The sequence below is a fragment of the Tachyglossus aculeatus genome, chromosome 21 (genome assembly GCF_015852505.1).
Source record: "Tachyglossus aculeatus isolate mTacAcu1 chromosome 21, mTacAcu1.pri, whole genome shotgun sequence".
Classification (NCBI taxonomy): domain Eukaryota; kingdom Metazoa; phylum Chordata; class Mammalia; order Monotremata; family Tachyglossidae; genus Tachyglossus; species Tachyglossus aculeatus.
Genome location: NC_052086.1, coordinates 74308217 through 74328055, shown reverse-complemented (window position 1 = coordinate 74328055; position 19839 = coordinate 74308217).

Sequence of the window (19839 nt, the reverse complement as noted above, 5' to 3'; positions counted from 1 at the left end):
TCTCGGATGGGCGCTGGACCCATGCATTTCCCTGGACGACCCCCTGACTTGAACTTCAGCGTGGCTTGGTGGATAGAGCATGGGCTTGGGAGTCAGAAGGACCTGGATTCTAATCCCAGCTATGCCACATGTCTGCTGCATAACCTTGGGCAAGACACTTCACTTCTCTGGGCCTCAGTTACCTCATCTGGAAAATGGCAATTAAAGTCTGAGCCCGGCGTGGAACAGGGACGGTGTCCAACCTCATTAACTGGTATCTACTCCAGGGCATAGAACAGTGGTTGACATATAGTAAGCATTTAACAAGTACTGCAGTCATCATCATCCTCAACTTTACTGTGTGGGACTGGAAGAGGGCAAAGTTCCTGGTTCACTTGGGCTCTTTCCTCTCTTCCCTATGACCGGGACATGAAAGCGTCAGCTAGCCTCAAGACCTGTAGTCTCCTGGCCTGACACCTTTCTCCACCAGGAAAAGGGTAAAGCCCCTTCCCAGGTCCTGCCATCCCACCTCCATAATAATAACAATAATAATTAGTGGTATTTGATAAGCACTTAACGTGGCTCACTGGAAAGAGTACGGGCTTTGGAGTTAGCGTTCATGGGTTCAAATCCCGGCTCTGCCAATTGTCAGCTATGTGCCTTTGGGCAAGTCACTTAACTTCTCTGTGCCTCAATTACCTCCTCTGTAAAATGGGGGTTAAGACTGTGAGCCCCACGTGGGACAACCTGATCACCTTGTAACCTCCCCAGCGCTTAGAACAGTGCTTTTGCACATAGTGCTTAATAAATGCCATCATTATTATTACTATGGGCTAGGCACTGTACTAAGCGCTGGGGTGGATACAAGCAAATCGGCTTGGACATGGCCCCATCCCACCGACTCATAGTCTTAATTTCCATTTTACAGATGAGAGAACTGAGGCACAGAGAAGCTTTGGTCACACAGCAGACAAGTGGCGGAGCCAGGATAAGAACCCAGGTCTTTCTGATTCCCAGGCCTGTGCTCTGTCCACTAGGCCATGCAGCATCTGGTCTAGGCTTGGAAAGGAAAGGAGGAGGATGTTTTAATGTTTAACGGAGGTCTGGGATGTTTAGGGGCATTTCAGGAGCGGGGCTCATCCTGCCTTCATTTTCCCTGTGGGTAAGGAATTTTCACCACTGACTCCGTTTTGGATCCCCACAGTTCAGTTCCTGGAAGAATGAGTCAGGAAGTTGAACCTGCCTGTCTTCGCTGGGCTATTCTTACTGAGTTCAGGCCTGAGCACGGGGTGATCCTGGGACTGGAACCAGATTTTGGCTGCGTCTCCCTGGGGGAGGAGGAGGAGGAGGTGGGTGCGTTCCAGGAAATGAGATTCAGCTTCCTTGTGGCTCATCTCCTGGAGACGGTGGGGCTAATCAGATTTCTCCCAGGCCAGAACTGGCTGCGTCAGAGACGGGGACTGTGGGTCCAGACAAACCTGCAGACCCCAGAGAGGGGTTTGCTGACTCCTCCCTCTCTCTCTCCCTCCCAGCCGTGGCAGACCCGATCCGATCCACATCTTTTTTGTTTGTTTGTTTTTTAAGGTATTTGTTCATTTATTCATTCATTCACTCATATTTATTGCTCGCTTACTATGTGCAGAGCACTGTACTAAGCACTTGGGAGAGTACAAGAGAACAATAAACAGACATTACCTGCCCACTACAAATTTACAGTCTAGAGGGGGAGACAGGCATTAATATAAATAAATTACAGATCTTCATTCAGTCGTATTTATTGAGTGCTTACTGTGTGCAGAGCCCTATACTAAGTATTTAGGAGAGTACAATACAACAATAAACAGACACATATGGACGTAAGTGCTGTGGGTCTGGGAGGAGGGATGAATAAAGGGAGCAAGTCAGGGCGATGCAGAAGGGCATGGGAGAAGAGGAAAAGGGGGCTTAATCAGGGAAGACCTCTTGGAGGAGATGTGCCTTCATTAAGGCTTTGAAGTGGGGGAGAGTTATCGTCTGTTGGATTTAAGGAGGAAGGGCGTTCAGACCAGAGGGAGGACATGGACAAGGAGTCGGCAGCGAGACAGGCGAGATCAAAGTAAAGTGAGAAGGTTAGCATTAGAGAGGTGTGCGGGCTGGGTTGTAGTAGGAGAGTAGCAAGGTGAGGTAAGAGGGGCAAGGTGATTGCCTGCTTTAAAGTCAATGGTGGGGAGCTTCTGTTTGATGTGGAGGTGGATGGGCAACCAGTGGAGGTTCTTGAGGAATGGGGAAATGTGGCCTGAATGCTTTCGTAGAAAAACGATTTGTCAAGCATTTACTATGGGTCAGGCACAATTCCAAGTGCTGGCGTAGATACAGGTAATCAGATTGGACATGGTCCCTGTTCCATGTGGGGCTCACAGTCTTAATCCCCATTTTACAGCTAACTGAGGCACAGAGGTGTGAAGTGACTTGCCCAAAGTCATACAGCAGACAAGTGACAGAGCTGGGCCTAAAACCCAAGTCCTTCTAACTCCCAGGCCTGTGCTCTATCCACTAGGCCACACCGCACCTCTCCATCTGGCAGGACGCTCCACCCTTGAGCCAAACCTGAATCTCCCGCTCCCGTAAGGGACCTGGCGGCCTCTCCGTTTTCCGCTCAATGTGACTTCACATGAGTGCGAGCAGGAACAGAGAGAGTCCTGGTGCAGAGGAGAAGGCTAAAGCCTACAACCAGCAGCAGCTTCGGCAAGCAGAGGATGGAGTAGCCTGATCCTCCTCAGCTGTAGAAGCAGTGTGGCCTACTGGATTGAGGATGGGTCTGGGAGACAGAAAGAGCTGGGTTCTAATCCCACTTCCACCACTTGCATGCTGCGTGATCTCAGCCAAGTCACTTCTCTGTGCCTCGGTTACCTCATCTGTGCAATGGTGATTAAGACTGGGAACCCCTTGTGGAACATTGACTCTATCCAATATAATAATAATAATAATGATGATGATGGTATTTGTTAAGTGCTTACTATGTGCCAAGCACTGTTCTAAGCGCTGGGGGGATACATGGTAAACAGGTTGTCCCACATGGGGCTCCCAGTCTTAATCCCCGTTTTCCAGATGAGGGAACTGAGGCACAGAGAAGTTAAGTGACTCGCCCAAAGTCACACAGCTGACAAGTGGCAGAGCTGGGATTGGAACCCATGACCTCTGACTCCCAAGCCCGGGCTCTTTCCTCTGAGCCACACTGCTTCTCTTATGATTATCTTGTCTACCCCAGTGCTTAGTACAGTACTTGACACATAGAAAGTACTTAAATGCCACAGTTAATATTATCTCAGTTATATTGTACTCTCCCAAGAGCTTAGTACCGGGCTCTGCACACAGTAAGCTCTCAGTAAATATGCTTGATCAAGGAACTGACCAGAGGACCAGCTGATGTTAGTGGACCAGTGAACCAATCCAAGGGCCAGCTGAAGCCAAAGGACCAATAAACTGACCCATGGACCAGCTGGGGAGGTTTCTGTGCTACTGCTTTGGGACCAAATTAGCCCCCACCCAGTAAGGGTGATGGATTAGGGTAGAAGGAGTTGACCTTTCCCAAGCTGAGAACAAAGCAAGGAGTATCTCTCCATAATAATAATTATGGTATTTGTTAAGTGCTTACTATGTGTCAAACACTGTTCTAAGCACTGGAGTAGATACAAGCTTGAACACAGTCCCTGTCCCACATGGGGCTCACAGTCCTAATCTCCGTTTTCCAGCTGAGGTAACTGAGGCACCGAGAAGTGAAGTGACTTGCCCAAGTTCACACAGCAGACAACTGGCCTGTGACTGACTGCTCTCTGCCTCCAATTTCAGTGGGGTTCAGCTATGAGTCAGTCAATCATGTTTATTGAGTTCTTACTGTGTGCGGAGCACTGTACTAAGCACTAGGGAGAGTAAAATATAACAATAAACGGACACATTCCCTGCCCATAATGATCTTACAATCTACAGGGAGTCCCTCAGGAAATCTGAATCTTGCAGTCTCTCAGAGAAGTTCCAGCCCTGAGCAACCTGCTGAGCACATATTACCAGCTGCCCTCTTATTAATCAATCAATCAATCATTTATTGAGTGCTTACTGTGTGAAGAACACTCTACTAAGTGTTTGGGAGAGTACAGTATAACAGAGTTGGTAGACATGTTCCCTGCCCACAGTGAGCTTACAATCTAGAGTGGGGGAGACAGACATTAATATAATGTCTATTAGTACAGAGAAGTAGCATGGCCTTGTGGTCGTGGGTCATGGGTTCTAATCCCGTCTCTGCCACTTGTCAGCAGTGTGACGTTGGACAAGTCACTTAACTTCTCTGTGCCTCAGTTACCTCATCTGTAAAATGGGGATTGAGACTGTGAGCCCCACTTGGGTCATCCTGATCACTTTGTATCCACCCCAGTGCTTGGCGCATAGTAAGCACTTAACAAATACCATCATCATCATTATTATTATTATAAATAAATAATAATGGATTTGAAGGTGGAGAGAGTGGTAGTCTGTTGGACATGAAGGAGAAGAGAATCCTTCAGGCCAGAGGAGTTACGGGAGACAGATTAAATCACTAAGGACATTGAGGGTCCATACACTGCTGAAGCTTCCCAATGATGGCTAACCTGCAGCCTGCTGCTTCTGTCCACCTCCCCCAAGATGCCAACTGGAGGTAGCAGGGGCTCCTTTTGGTCTTGCCCAGCAGTGTGGTGAGTAGTGAGGCCAAAGGAAATATTGCTACAGCTTAGAGGAACAGCATGGCCTAGTGGAAAGAGTACGGGCCTCGGCATTAGAGAAGCTGGGTTCTCATCCTGGCTCTGCCACTTTATCTGCTGTGCGACCTTGGGTAAGTCACTTCACTTCTCTGGGCCTCGGTCCCTCATCTGCACAATGGGGATTCAATACTTCTTTTGTTTTGTTTTTTAAATGGTATTTGTTAAGTGCTTACTATGTGCTAATCAGGTTGGACACAGCCACTGACCCACATGGGATTCAGAGTCTTCATCCTCATTTTACAAGAGGTAACAGAGGCCCAGAGGAATTGACTTGCCCAAGGTCATTCAGAACACGAGTGACAGAGCAGGGATTAGAACACAGTTCCTCCTGATTCCCAGGCCCATGTTCTACCCACTAAACCACGTTATTCTCCCTCCTACTTAGACTGTAAGCCCCATGTGAGATCAGATTATTTTGACTCTAGCCCAGCGCTTTGCACAGTGCTTGACACACGGTAAGTGGTCAACAAATAAGTGAATCAGCATGGCTTAGTGGATCAAGCAGCACAAGCTTGGTAACCAGAGGACCTAGATTCGAATCCTAGCTCCATCCCTTGCCTAATGTTTGACCTTGATCAAGTCACTTCACTTCTCTGTGCCTCAGTTTCCTCAACTGCAAAATGGGGAATTCAATACCTGGTCCCCCTCCTACTTAGTCTGTGAGCCCCATGTCTGACTTAACTTGCATCTACCCCATCGCTTAGAACAGTGCTTGGTGCATCATAAGCATTTAAAAAATACCATTAAAAAACAAATACCACTATTTTAATTTTTATTATTTTAGTATGATTCTTGTATGATCATCATCATTCTGTTATGATGATAATAATAATGATGGTATTTGTTAAGCACTTACTATGTGCCAAGCACTACTTCTAAGCGCTGGGGGAGATACAAGGTAATCAGGTTGTCCCACATGGGGCTCACAGTCTTAATCCCCATTTTACAGATGAGGTAATGAGGTGCAGAGAAGTCAAGTGACTTGCCCAAAGTCACACAGCTGACAGGTGGCGTAGCCGGGATTAGAACCCATGACCTCTGACTCTCAAGCCCAGGCTCTTTCCACTGAGCCACGCTGCTTCTCATTATTATTAATAATCATAATAAATCCCCTGCAGCTCCACCGACGGACGGCAGACTGGAGTAAGGACCCTTGGTTTAAGGGTTGTCAGTAACCCCACCCTTACTCCCGACCCCAATCCCAGAGGACTTTCTTTGCCTGAGTAGATGTTGCCTAACTAGACTGAACGGCAAATGTCCCAAGAGCGAGAGCAACTTGCCCGTGAGTTTCTTTCCAGAGGTCTCCCAAACCCCACTCAGAGACTTCCTGGCCCTTCTAGAAGGGCTAGAGAAGGCATCTGAGCCCCGGCTCTCTGTCACTTGCCTGCTGTGTGACCTTGGACAAGTCATTTCACTCCTCTGGGCCTCTATTTGCCTCATCTGTACAATGGGGATTTAATACCTCTTCTCCCTCCCTGTTAGACTGTGAGCCCCATTTGGGACAGGGACAGAGCATGTGCCTGGGAGTTGGAAGGACCTAGGTTCTAATCCCAGCTTCACCACTTGGTTGTTGGGTGACCCTGGGCAAGTGACTTCACTTCTCTGTGCCTGTTATCTGTAAAATGGGGATATGGACATGTCCAACCTAATTAGCTTGTAACCTATCCCAGCGCTTAGTAGTGCCTGACATATAGTAATAATAATAATGGCATTTATTAAGCGCTTACTATGTGCAAGGCACTGTTCTAAGCACTGGGGAGGTTAGAAGGTGATCAGGTTGTCCCACAGGGGGCTCACAGTCTTAATCCCCATTTTACAGATGAGGGAACTGAGGCACAGAGAAGTGAAGTGACTTGCCCAAAGTCACACAGCTGACAAGTGGCATAGCTGGGATTAGAACCCATGACCTCTGACTCCAAAGCCCGGGCTCTTTCCACTGAGCCATGCTGGCACTTAATACACACCATTAAAAAAATGGGAGGGGGGGGGTTGTGTCTAACCTGATTATGTTGCATCTACCCCAGTGCTTAGCACATAGTAAGTGCCTAACAAAACTGTACTTCAAAAAATTCATTTATATTATCCCCAATTGCCCCATTTCCGGTAGAGCTGAGGAGATGGATCCCACTAAAAACAGCAAGGCTTTCATAGGCCACACTTTCCAGCTCCAGCAACAAACATGAAGTTTTTTAGTGCTTTTGCCTTGGGTTCATGACCACCAAGCAGGAAATGAATCATACTCGCTCTAAAATCTCTTTTGTTTTTACTTTAGAAAAGATCTAAATCTGCCTAAGATGTTTATTAATGAGAAATGGCAAGGGGACAGAGTGACCTCAAGGTCCTGAAACTTCCCAGAAGAAAAGTTGCAAAACTGGCCCAGGCCGGGGGCAGTGGACAGTGACCACACTAAATACGAAACCTGCTTTATCCCTCCTGAAAGCAACAGACCTTCCTAATATAGGCTATGTAATGGATGCCACTGCGTCATGATGATAATAATGACATTTGTTAAGTGCTTACTCTGTGCCAGGCACTATACTAAGCGCTGGGGTAGATACAAGGTAATTCATTCAATCATATTTATTAAGCGCTTACTTTGTGCAATAAAGAGTGACAATCCCTGCCCCCAACAAGCTCACATTCTACATGGGGGAATACAGACATCAGTACAAATAAATCAAATTACAGATGTATACATAAGTGCTGTGGGGCTGGGGGAGAAGGGAAGAGCAAAGGGAGCAAGTACCTTCTGGGTCACCCTGACTTGCTCCCACTCTTTATTGTAATTGTTGCATTGTACTTTACCAAGTGCTTAGTACAGTGCTCTGCACAAAGTAAGCGCTTAATAAATATGATTGAATGAATTACGTTGTATCTACCCCAGCGCTTAGTATAGTGTCTGGCACAGAGTAAGCACTTAAATACCATTATTATTATCATGACACAGTGACATCCATAAAGAAGGGAGGTGAGGAAAAGTGGGGCTTAGTCCGGGAAGGCCTCTTAGAGGAAATGTGTCTTCGGTAAGGCTTTGAAGTGGGGGAGAGTAATTGGTGTGTTTGAGAAGGGAGGGTGTCCCAGTCCAGAGGCAGGATGTGGGCCAGGGGTTGGTGGCGAGATGGAGGAACAGTGAGAAGATTAGCAGCACTAGAGGAGTGAAATATGTGGGCTGGGTTGTAGCAGAGAAGCAAGGTGAGGTAGGAGGGGGCAAGGTGATGGAGTGCTTTAAAACCAATGGTGAGGAGTTTTTGTTTGATATGGTGGTCAACAGGAAACCACTGGAGATTTTTGAGGAAGGGGGTGATGCTGAACGTTTCTGTGGAAAGATGACCCAGACAGCAGAGTGAAGTATGGACTGGAGAGAGGCCTTCCCTGATTAAGCACTTATGTCCCCAACTGTGCTTAGAACAGTGCTTGGCTCATAGTAAGCGCTTAACAAATACCATCAAAAAAAATAAAAAAAACTATATACCCTTTTCTCTGCATCACCTATGCTGTTGAATCATTTTCCCTTAAGCACTGGGATACTCAACCCACCCACAGCCCCACAGCACTTACGTATATATCCTTATACTCTGCTATTTCCCCTATCTGTTGTTATTGTTGTTATTATTATTATTTTATGGCATCCTATTACTCTATTTTACTTGCACATATTTACTATTCTATTTATTTTGTTAATGATGTGCATTTAGCTTTAATTCTATTTGTTCTGACGACTTGACACCTGTCCATGTGTTTTGTTGTCTGTCTCCCCCTTGTAGACTGGGTAGGGACCATCTCTATGTTGCCAACTTGTACTTCCCAAGCGCTTAGTACAGTACTCTGCACATAGCGCTCAATATATACAATTGAATGAATGAATGAATCCCGTTCAGTGTTTACTATATATCAAGCACTGTTCTAAGCCCTGGGGTAGAACCAATTAATCAGGTTGGACACAGGCCCTGTACCACATGGGGCTTGCAGTTCTAAGTGGGTTGGAGAACAGGTATTGAATTCCCATTTTATAGCTGGGGAAATTGAGGCCCAGAGAAGTTAGGTGACTTCCCCAATGTCACGCAGCATATAAGTGGCAAAACTGAGATTAGAACCCAGATCCTCAGACTCCCAGGCTCTTTCCATTAGGCATGCTACTTCCCTGTATTTTAATATCTGTCTCCTCTATTAGATTGTAAAATCTCCATGAGGCCAGGAATCTGTCCTACCAACTCTATTGTACTGTACATTCCCAAGCGCTCAGTACAGTGTTCTGCACGGAATAAGTGCTCAATCAGTGCAAGCTGAGGCCCCATTAATCCGAGACGAGTTGGACTGAGTTCTGTTTTTATATTGTTTTATATTTATTTATATTATTTCATCTTTCCTATTGAATTTGTCACCAAGCTCTTCCCCATCTTATTTTTAGATTGTGAATACCTGCATCTTATCTAACTCTTACCTGTGTATTTTTCCTCCCAGGGTTTAGTACAGTACTCTGCACACAAAAAGTGCTAAATAAATACCAAAAAAAAAATGCCAGTCACCTCTTTGCCAACCTGAAAGCAACAGACCTACGTTATGTTACAGAAGTTACCGGTGTTATGTAATTCAGAGGTGTTGTGTATTGGCATTGCACAAAGACACTTGAAAAAGTTCTTGACTGAAATCCACAAGGCCTGTAGTGCATTGGTGGGGAGACCCCTTTATCACCCCTTCTTTCTCCAGAATCATTGTGTCCCCTCTCAGATCGTGGTAAAAGGGGGGACCATTTCTGAGCCACAGAATTCATTGGCAGGAGCTGGGGGAGATGTTTTAAAATAAAAATGCCTACCGAAAGATGACCAGTGTAATAGCCCTATGAAGCAGAAGCCACATGGCTCAGTGGAAGGAGCACGGGATTTGGAGTCCGAGGTCATGGGTTCAAATCCTGGCTCCGCCAACTGTCAGCTGTATGACTTTGGGCAAGTCACTTAACTTCTCTGGACCTCAGTTACCTCATCTGTAAAATGGGGATTAAGACCGTGAGCCCCCCCGTGGGACAACCTGATCACCCTGTAACCTCCCCAGGACTTAGAACAGTGCTTTGCACATAGTAAGTGCTTAATAAATGCCATTTAAAAAAAAGCAATGAACAGACCAACTGAGAAATCAGACTGTGTGGTGTAAAACTGGATAGGAAGCCAACCGAGGCAGAGGGCCGTACAAACTTATTTTGAAACAGGAGAAGAGCGGAGATTTTGCAAGGAAACACTCTGAAATCGGAGGCTCCATCCTCTAGCACTGAAGCTTTGCTCACAACTCCCTCGAGCAGCAAAAAGAAAAACATTTCAGCCACAGTCAATCGAACTCAACGCTTTCTCCGGAAATGATTTCTGGTCAAATGAACATTTTTGATGCTGGAAAGAAATATCCTGCTGCCTTTGGACCTTAGATGTCCTAATAAAAATCTGGTCTCCCAGAGTTAATGTTTTCTGGAGAATGCAGGCTGTTGTCTCAGGGGCCCAGGCCCTGGAGGCGGTGACCTAGTGGATAGAGTACTGGATTGGGCGTCAGTAGTGTCTGGATTCTAATCCCGGCTCTGCTACGCGTCTGCTGTGTGACCTTGGCCAAGACACTTAACTTCTCAGTGTCTCACTTACCTCATCTGAAAATGGGAACTGACACTGCGAACCTTATGTGGGACACGGACTGTGTCTGACCAGATTAGCTTGTATCTACCCCAGCACTTAGTACAGTGCCCGGAACATAGTAAGTGCTTACCGTAAACTTGCTATGGGCAGGGAATATGTTGGATTGTTATATTGTCCTCTCCCATGTGCTTAATAGAGTGCTCTGCACAAAGTAAGTGCTCAATAAATATGATTGATTGATTGAAATACCAAAAAAAGAAATCCAGTTTTGTTTGTTTTAATGGTATTTGTTATTATTAATAATAATAATTGTGGCATTTGTTATGCACTTATTATGTGTCAGGCACTGTACTAAGCGCTGGGGTGAATACAAGCTAATCATATTGGACACAGTCCCTGTAGCATGTGGGGCTCACAGTCTCAATCCCCATTTTTCAGATGAGTTAACTGAGGCCCAGAGAAGTGAAGTGATTTACTCCAGGTAACAGACAAGTGGCAGAGCCGGGATTAGAGACGCAGCATGGCTTAGTGGAAAGAGCACGGGTTTGGGAGTCAGAGGTCGTAGGTTCTAATCCCGGATCTGCCACTTACTTGTCAGCTGTGTGACTTTGGGCAAGTCACTTAACTTCTCTGTGCCGCAGTTACCTCTTCTGTAAAATGGGGATTAAGACTGTAAGCCCCACGTGGGACAACCTGATTACCTTGTATCTACCCCAGCGCTTAGAACAGTGCTTGGTACATAGTAAGCGATTAACAAATACCATCATCATTATTATTATTATTAGGTCCCATGACCTTCTGACTCCTAGGCCTGTGCTCTAACCGTTAAGCTATTGAGAAGCAGCGTGGCTCAGTGGAAAGAGCCCGGGCTTGGGAGTCAGGGGTCGTGGGTTCTAATCCCGACTCTGCCACTTGCCTGCTGTGTGACTTTAGGCAAGTCACTTCACTTCTCTGGGTCTCAGTTACCTCATCTGTAAAATGGAGATTAAGACCGTGGGCCCCATGTGGGACAACCTGATTACCTTCTATCCCCCCTCCCAGTGCTTAGAAGGGTGCTTGGCACATAGTAAGCGTTTAATAAATGCCTTCATAATTATTATAATTATATGTGTCGGGCACTGTTCTAAGCTCTGGGGTAGAGACAAGCTAATTAGGTGGGACGCAGTCCATGTCCCACGTGGAGCTCGCAGTTTTAATCTCCATTTTGTGTTTCCGCTTGACCCCTGAGGCTGCGACAGGTAGAAATCTTGTTTATAGTTTGCAGTTGTCTGGTTATTTTATTTCGTTAGTATGTTTGGTTTTGTTCTCTGTCTCCCCCTTCTAGACTGTGAGCCCACTGTTGGGTAGGGACTGTCTCTATGTGTTGCCAGCTTGTACTTCCTAAGCGCTTAGTACAGTGCTCTGCACACAGTAAGCGCTCAATAAATATGACTGATTGATTGATTGATTGATTGATTGGTGAACATCAATCACGTCCCCTCTCTCACGGTTGCGGTTGGCTGGGTCTGTTGACAGGATCCGCTGTCCTCCACCGTCCTACTCAGATGTGAGCCCGTTGTTGGGTGGGGACCGTCTCTATATGTTGCCGACTTGTACTTCCCAAGTGCATAGTACAGTGCTTTGCACACAGTAAGCGCTCAATAAATACGATTGAATGAATGTGGACTGGACTGAACTGGATTTGGCTGGGCTGACCTGTTCCTAAACCAGGAGAGGGAGCCAGAGGAGAAGAGGAGCCCCAGAGCCCAGAGACCTCATGGCTCTGCCAGAAAACCGCCCAGCCACACTGACCACAGTCTTTTAGACTGTGAGCCCACTGTTGGGTAGGGACTGTCTCTATATGTTGCCAACTTGTACTTCCCAAGCGCTTAGTACAGTGCTCTGCACACAGTAAGCGCTCAATAAATACGACTGCTTGATTGATTGATTGACCATGGCCTTTCTGAGACAGGGGAGGAGCCCGCGTCCCTGGGCGCAGGTGGAGATGCTGAAACGACAGAAGCCTACGGGACCAGGCCCATGTTTGCTCTTCTTTTTATTTTATTTGTTAAGCGTTTATGATGTGCTCGGCTTACATTCTCATTTCCTCTTCTCCCACTCACTTCCGCGTCACCCTGGCACTTGGATTTTCACCCTTTCTTCACCTCAGCCCCGGAAGACAACGTGGCTTAGTGAATAGAACACAAGGCTTGGGAGTCAGAAGGTCATGGGTTCTAATCTTGCCTCTGCCACCTGTCCGCTGTGTGACCTTGGGTAAGTCACTTCATTTCTCTGGGCCTCAGTCAACTCAACTGTAAAATGGGGATTGAGACTGTGAGCCCCATGTGGGACAGGGACTGTGACCAGTTCAATTACTTTATATCCACTCCAGTGCTTAGTACAGTGCCTGGCACATAGTAAGTGCTTAACAAATGCCACAATTATTATTATATTAATGACTGTCCCCCCTCTAGCTCATTATGGGTGGGGATCATGTCTCCCAACTCTGTTCCAGTGTACTCTCCCAAGTGCTTAGTACAGTGCTGTCTGCACAGAAAGTGCTCAGTAGATAGGATTGATTGATTGATTGGTCTAATGTCATTCTTGCTCAGCATCCAGACATAGCCCTGGGCTTGTGGGCATAAGTGCTTAGTACAGTGCTCTGCATACAGTAAGCACTCAGTAAATACGATTGAATGAACAGCCCATGCTCAAATCTGGAACGGGTCGGGGGAGGAGAGGGAGGCTCGCACGCGTGCAGCTGGGGCAGGTGTCTGGGTGTCACTGGCCCCCTCTCCCCCCTCCACAGCACTTATGCATATGCCTGTAAATTCATTTATTTATTTATTTATTTATTTATTTATTTATTTTATTTATTTAATTTATTTAGAAACAGCTTGGCTTAGTGGCAGGAACACGGGCTTGGGAGTCAGAGGTCATGGATTCTAACCCACCCACTTAGATCTAATCTAAGTGGCTTTGCCACTTGTCAGAAGTGTGACTGGGCAAGTCACTTAACTTCTCTTTGCCTCAGTTCCCTCATCTGTAAAATGGGGATTAAGACTGTGAGCCCCACGTGGGACAACCTGATAACCTCGTATCTACTGTAGCGCTCAGAACAGTGTTTGGCATATAGTAAGTGCTTAACAAATACCATCATTATTATTATTATTTATTTATATTGATGTCTATCCCCCCCTCGCCCCAAATTATGAGCTTGTTGTGGGCAAGGATTGTCTCTCTTTACTGTGTATTCTATTTGCCCAAGCGCTTAGTACAGTGCTTCGTACACAGTAAGTGCTCAATAAATGCGATTGAATGAATGAATGAATGGAGAGTTTATTGTTCCTCAAGCACTGAGCTTCATTCCTGCTCTCTGGGAATTGACTTACCAATGACCAAGCCCTTATTCATTCGCTTACATTTACTGAACGCTTACTGCGTGCAGCGCACTGTACTAAGCTCTTGGGAGAGTGCAATATAACAATAAATAGACACAATCCTTGCCCAGAACGAGCTTACAGTCTAGAGGGAGAAGCTCACCACCTAGAGGGGGAGACATTCATTCGTTCATTCAATCGTATTTATTGAGCGATTACTGTGTGCAGAGCACTGTACTAAGCGCTTGGGAAGTACAAGTTGGCAACATATAGAGACGGTCCCTACCCAACAGCAGGCTCACAGTCTAGAAGGGGGAGACAGACAACAAAACAAAACATATTAACAAAATAAAATAAATATGTACAAATAAAATAGAGGAATAAATATGTACAAACATATATACATATATATAGGTGCTGTGGGGAGGGGAAGGAGGTAAGGCAGGAGGGATGCGGAGGGGGAGGAGGGGGAGAGGAAGGGGGGCTCAGTCTGGGAAGGCCTCCTGGAGGAGGTGAGCTCTCAGTAGGGACAGGCATTAAAATCAATTCTAGATGTGTACATAAGGGACATGGGGCTGAGGATGAGGAGAATAAAGGGTAATAATAATAATGATGATGGTATTTGTTGAGTGCTTATTATGTGCAAAGCACTGTTCTAAGTACTGGGGGGGATAAAAGGTGATCAGGTTGTCCCATGTAGGGCTCACAGTCTTCATCCCCATTTTACAGTTGAGGGAACTGAGGCACAGAGAAGTTAAGTGGCTGAGCTGGGCTTCGATACAGATCCAAGGACTGATATGGAGACTCCACCGGGCCGGGGAGAGGCCGAGTCCTCAAGGGCAGTCCCCAGCCCCTAACCCACGCTGGGAACTGCGTGGAAAGCTGTTGCTGTGATGGTGAGAACGAGGCCCATCATGGGAAACAGGATGCAGCTAGATGTCAGAGAGATTCTTAGAAGAAAAACATGAAAGGGAAATTCAGTTTAAGAGCTAGAGGTTTATGTTGAAACTGCCGGGCGGACTGACACTTGAGAAACCAAGGGACTAAGCTGAGAACTGGGGGAAAGGCTTTTTGGAGAGGTTATTCCATCCAGCCCCCTGTCTCCGGGCTCGGGTAGTGGGGCACAGGAAAGTGTCCTTGGGGCCCCTAGCAGGGCTTGTCTCAGGAAGTCCTGACCCTACCGGTCAATGACTACCGCTGGTATTAGGGGAAATCGAGGAAAGAAACAAACCAGGAGAGAACTTCTTGGCTATTGAATTGAGAAGCAGCATGACCTAGTGGGAAGAGCACAGGCCTGGGAGTCAGAAGAGCTGGGTTCTAATCTCATCTCTGCCAATTCCTTGCTGGGTGATGTGGGGCAAGTTACTTCACTTCTCGGTGCCTCAGTTTCCAAACTGTAAAAGGGGATTAAATACCTGTTCTACTTGATTGTGAGCCCCATGTAGGACAGGAGACTGTGTCCAACCTGATAAACTCGAATGTACCCCAGTGTTTACAGCAGCGCTTGACATATAGTAACTGCTTAACAAATACCATTTTTAAAAAAAGTGGGGAGGGGAGTATTGGGGCTTTTGGGGAGGGCAGAGGGAAATTATTTGCACCTTCTCTGAGATGGAGGAGTGTTTCTTCTGAACTTCAGCCAGCTCTTCTTCAGCCCGATCTCTTTCAGGCCTGCAAGGTGATCTGTCTACATTGGTGGGGACTGTGTAGACATTTTTTCCCCCAAAAATTTGTCTTGTGGAGGCCTGGCTGCAAGTGGAAGGCAGAGTAGCCTAGTGGGAAGAACATGAGACTGGCCATCGGGATACCCGGATTCCAATCCTGACTCAGTCACTGACCTCATTCTCCCTCCTGTTGGACTACCATGAGGGGCTGATTATTTGATGATATATCCACCCCAGGATTAAACCCAGTTCCTGGCCCATAGTAAACACTTAATACACACCATTATTACTATTTTTATGGTACTTGCTAATCAATCAATGGTATTTATTGAGCACTTACTATATGCAGAGCACCTTCCTAAGCACTGGGGTGGATATGAGCTAATTAGGTTGGACACAGTCCATATCCCACATACGGCTCCATGGTCTTAATCCCCATTTTACAGATGAGATAATTGAGGCCCAGAGAAGTTAAGTGACTTGCCCCGTCACACAGCAGACAACGGCAGAGCTGGGATTAGAACCCACATCCTCCGACTCTCAGGCCTATGCTCCTTCCGCTAGACCATGCTGCTTCCCAATATTATTAATCATTAATATCATTAATAAATTAATACCATTAAGTGGGGGGGTTATCAGCCAATTGTTTTAATCAACAGCTGGTTGGAGGACATGTTTTTAAAAATTGCTGAGATTGTTTCAATGGCTCCCAAATCAGCATTTTCTTGGGAACAATTGAAACCTTTACTCTTTAGAAACGCTGGCAGTGGAGACCAGCCCTTTTAAAACATTAACAAACTGAGCTGCTCTGACCCACCCAAACAGAACACTAGCCAGCTGAAATTTGTTGCTGAATCGTACTGCCCAAGCACTTAGTACAGTGCTCTGCACACAGTAAGCACTCAATAAATATGACTGAGTGAATGAAATACATTTTATTTGGGGCGTATTCTGACCCTCCTATTCAAGCCCAAACAGCTGTCAGAGAAGCCCCCTCTCCTGACATCTGGCTCTTGGAGAAATTCATAATTGTAGTGTAACTGTTGAAACAGGGAAGAGAGAGAGAGAGAGCACACTCAGGGGGCTTTACCTCAGTGAGGTGCAACCAAGTAATTTTCTTCATTTGCCACTGGAATTTTCCTCTCTGTATTTCCCTTTTTTTTCCTCACTGACTTACCTGCCTTCTGCCCTGTCCCTCTTGGGTCCAGATAGTTTTATGGAGACTCTTCTCTTTCCCACATTACAGTTCCACCCCCACTTCTATCTCAGCATTTCTGTGCCATCCTCTAGGTCTGTAATCTCATTGTGGGCAGGAACTGTGTCTGTTGTTATACTGTACCCTCCCAAGTGCTTAATACAGTACACAGTAAGTGCTCAATAAATGTGATTGATCCATTCACAGACTACTTCTACTAATAATAATAATGCTTGTGGTATTTAAGTGCATATTATTTGATCATCCAATCATATTTATTGAGCACTTACTGTGTCCAAAGCAGTGTACTAAGTGCTTGGGAGAGTACAATAGAACAAAAAACAGACACATTCCCTGTCCACAATGAGCTCACACTAGGTACCAAGCACTGTACTAAGCACTGGGTTAGATACAAGATAATCAAGTCCCACATGGGGCTCACAGTCTTAAGTAGGAGGGAGCACAGGCATGGAGTCCCCATTTTGCTGATGAGGGAATTGAGGTCCAGATAAGTGCCTTGCCCAAGGTCACACCGCAGGCAAGTGGAGGAGCCAGGATTAGAACCCAGGTCCTCTGACCTCCAGGCCCTTGCTCTTTCCACTGAGCCACACTGCTCCTCTTCCCATTATCTTCTGTACCCTAGTACTTGAGCATTCATTCATGTACATGTCCCCTTTTCTTTTTGATCCTATTGGTAAATGATTTCAATATCTCCCCCACTAGATTGTAAGTTCCTTGAAAATGGTGAGAATGGTATTTGTTAAGCACTTACTACAGCCAGGCACTGGATTTGAGGAAATGGATCAGATCCATTAACTGTACTGCACTCCCCCACGCACTTAGTTGTGTGCTCTGTACATGGTAGACCTTCCAGAAATACGATTGATTAGTAGAGAAGCAGTGTGGCTTAGTGGATAGAGCACAGGCTTGGGAGTCAGAAGGACCTGGGTTCTAATTCCGACTCTGCCACATGCCTGCTGTGTGACCTTGGGCAAGTCACTTCACAGTGCCTCAGTTTAAAATGGGGATTAAGAGTGTGAGCCCCATGTGGGACAGGGTCTGAGTCCAACCTGATTAACCTGTATCTCCCAACTCACCCATGCAGGGCAGCAGCAGCATGGTAGACAGTCGGAGACTCAAATTTACTCCGCGGAAGGAGGCAAAGGTAAAACACTTCCATATTTTTACCAAGAAAACTCTATGGATCCAGTACCAGAATGATTGCAGATGGAGAGTGGGACATTCTGGGAGAGATGTGCCCGTGTTGTCGCTATGGGTCGGAAACGACTCGACGGCATAAGACAAGACCCCCAGCTCTTAAAGCAGTGCTTGGTATATAATAAGTGCTTAATAAATACCATTAATAGTATTATTAATAACTGACTGCTTGCTTATTTGGGCGTTAATTAGAACAGGAAGGAAGAGGAGAGTCAGATGCGGTCAGATGTGAAGGGTGGGGCTGTCTGGTCCTCTGTGTCCCCATGACCACGGTGCTTTTTCTGGGCTGCCCGGTCAGTGAGTGAGGGTTGAGACCCTGACGATGAGATGCAAATGGGATGGAACACTCTGCTGGGAAGATTTTGGAGCGAGGAGGGCTGTGGGAGAAAGGGCTTCGTTCCCCAGGATCCAGACTGGTTTTCAGGTAGGGCTTGGGTGCCTGAGCGGAGCAGACAGGCTGGCTTTCCTGTTTATTTTGTTCTTTCATCACTGCGGATTTGGGGAGGAAGTGGTGATGCTTCCACCCCTTCCTGCTGACCAGTAAGAGAGAGTGTGTGTGCGTGTGTGTACTTGTGTCAGTGTGTGCAAGGGGGTGAGTGTTGAAAGTCTATTTGCACGTAAGTGCATGGCCTAGTGGATAGAGCACGAACCTGGGAGTCAGGAGGACCGGGGTTCTAATCCTGACTCTGTCATTTGCCTGCTGTGTGACCTTAGGCAAGTCACTTCACTTCTCTGAGACTGTTACCTCATCTGTAAAATGGGGATTAAGACTGTGAGGCCCATGTAAGACATGGACTGTATCCAACCTGATTTACTTGGTTCTACCCTAGTTTGTACCAAGAGTTTACTACGGTGCCTGGCATATAGTAGGCATTTATAGTAAGCATCTCCTGTCTACATGTGTTGTTTTGTTGTCTGTCTCCCCCTTCTAGACTATGAGCCCGTTATTGGGCAGGGACCATCTCTATATGTTGCTGACTTGTACTTCCCAAGTGCTTAGTACAGTGCTCTGCACACAGTCAGCGCTCAATAAATATGATTGAATGAATGAATGAATTAAACAAATACCATAAAAAAAGTGTGGAGATGGTTTCTTTTAGCCAAGAGAAATCAATCAATCAATCCTATTTATTGAGTACTTACTAGATGCAGAACACTGTACTAAGTGCTTTGGAGCATACAACAGAATTATTCATTCATTCATTCAGTTGTATTTATTGAATGCTTACTGTGTGCAGAGCACTGTACTAAGTGCTTGGAAAGTACCTTGCACAAGGATGACACACAAATTCATGAAGTGTTCCATATTTTTCCACCAAGCTAGCTCTCTTCCTCCCTTCAAAGCCCTACTGAGAGCTCACCTCCTCCAGGAGGCCTTCCCAGACTGAGCCCCCTCCTTACTCTCCCCCTCCCCACCCACCCGCCCTACCTCCTTCCCCTCCCCACAGCACCTGTATATATGTTTGTACAGATTTATTACTCTATTTTACTTGTATATATTTACTATTCTATTTATTTTATTTTGTTAACATGTTTTGTTTTGTTGTCTGTCTCCCTATTCCAGACTGTGAGCCATTGTTGGGTAGGGACCGTCTCTATATGTTGCCAACTTGTACTTCCCAAGCGCTTAGTGCAGTGCTCTGCACACAGTAAGCACTCAATAAATACGATTGCATGAATGAGTGAATACAAGTTGGCAACATATAGAGACGGTCCCTACCCAACAACTGGCTCACAGTCTAGAAGGGGAGCACGTTCCCCATTTTATCATTATATTGTGCTCTCCCAAGAGCTAAATACTGTGGATGAGTGACCCTAACGATCTTAAAGACCCCACCGATTCCCAGAATTAGAAGGATCAAAAGAGGAGTTTAAAGATGGCCAGGTTTCTTGGATTGGCTAGGAAGCAGCAGGGCGTAATGGTTAGAGCATGGGCCTGGAGGTCAGAAGGTCGTGGGTTCTAATCCTGCCCCTGCCCCCGCCTGGAGCCTCGTGCTCCACGCCCTGCCCCTCTCCAGAGAAGCAGCGTGGCTCAGTGGA